The sequence below is a fragment of the Chrysochloris asiatica genome, unplaced genomic scaffold, assembly GCF_000296735.1.
Source record: "Chrysochloris asiatica unplaced genomic scaffold, ChrAsi1.0 scaffold00146, whole genome shotgun sequence".
NCBI classification, from domain to species: domain Eukaryota; kingdom Metazoa; phylum Chordata; class Mammalia; order Afrosoricida; family Chrysochloridae; genus Chrysochloris; species Chrysochloris asiatica.
In genome coordinates this window covers 3,814,114-3,815,822 of record NW_006408664.1, presented here as the reverse complement: position 1 = coordinate 3,815,822, position 1,709 = coordinate 3,814,114, and positions in this window count along the sequence as shown.

The following is a 1,709-nucleotide window of genomic DNA, read 5'->3' as shown; positions in this document are numbered from 1 at the left end:
TCATGATAACAATTACTCACTATTGAATCATAAGAATCTAAACCCCATCTCCTTTCACCAGAACCATCTAGACAATATGAAAACTATTCAGTGGGGATTCTGCCTTCCCCCTCACACTCTGAAACTAAACTCCATCTCGAAAACTTGTAACCTAGCCACTTCATGCCTTTATAGTTCCTACCATTTTAGGTAGCCAATGTCTAAGTTGTCCATCCCTATTAACCCTGTGTACAGAGGGGATAGGTTTGATCCTTAATGTGAAGACTCCTTCCCTCTCAGTTGGTATTTTGAGCTACTACTTAAGTGTAGGTCAAGTTCATCAAGTTGTAGCAATTTACACTTGCTTCCTTTATCAAATTTATTTTATCTTCCTCTGGTCGGATTCTGATCAGCAAGCCATCGAAGTTAGGTCAAATTGATACTCTTTGCACGTTTGGGTGTTCTTGTGCATCTCCTCCCCTCGCTTCATATCAGCTGGACGCTTCACTCTCAACTCTAGCCCTCCGTGGCTAGGTCCTTGTCCATAGGCTTAAGAGTCCCAGGTCTCACCACACACCGGACCAACCTGCCCTTCCTGTTCTCTCACATATCCAGGTCAATGGGAATCTATGGAACTTGGTCAAACTCAGCCCATATCTTCATTGCTGCCTTTCTTCCACTTCCACTCACCAGTAAACTAGCTTGGTTACCAGCAAACTTACTTGCCTGCTCATGTGTTCCTTTTGAGTTTCAGTCTTGGAGGGTGGTTTGTCCTGAAGGGACTTGATTGCTTGCCTTGATGGCTCCCCAGCGAACAACTCGAACAGCTTGCTTGTTCTTGTAGTAGCCAACCAGACTGCTATTTTTGTTATTAAATTTCCTGCTGGTCTTTCTTTCAAGAAGTATCTTCTGTTCCTCTAGACACTCCAGGTTGGTTTGCTTGTCCTTTCTAGTGGGAATATCCCACCTCAGAAGGTTCCGGATGGGAGCTCAGGATTCCACCTAAATATACTACAAATACTCTGCAAGAAGTCTTGTTTTACTGGGAAAGTTCTAGAACCACTTTTAGGTATTCCAATAAGTTGGCTGACAACAGCCTTACAAGTTTTCTGTCATCCTATTTCCCAGTATTCCTTTGTATCCCACTCATTTTGCAATGATAGGCAAGGAAAGCCAACAGTCATGAGAGTCAAGCATCTTAACATTATTTCCCCTCTTTTACCCATTCTGACTATGCCTTGATCCCTGTATCACAGAGCCCTGTTGTTCCAAGGTTGAGCATACCTCTGCCCCAATTAACTCCAGTAAACCTACCTCAGTAATTACTTTTTAATTGTCCATAGTTTTTAATGATTAAGCCAAAATTGAAGGAAAAGGGAGCCTAAAACTAAAAAGTGGAAATGAATGCAAAGTGCCTTTTATAGTAATATTAATAGTTGTTATAGGAGCTCTGGTAGCATAGTGGGGCTGCTAACCTTAAGGTTAGCAGTTCAAAACTACCATCCACAATAAAGTCATAAAGTAAATGGCTTACAAATTTTCAAGAGGGAATTTAGTTTCAGAGTGTGTGGTGGAAGGTAGAGTCCCTACTGAATAGTTTTCATCTTGTCTAAACTGGTCTGGTGAAAAGAGATGGGGAAAAGATTCTTAGGATTCAATAGTGAGAAATCGTTATCATGACTAATTGCGACTGTCACAACAGTAAAGGTAGAAGTTTTGCAACAATAATG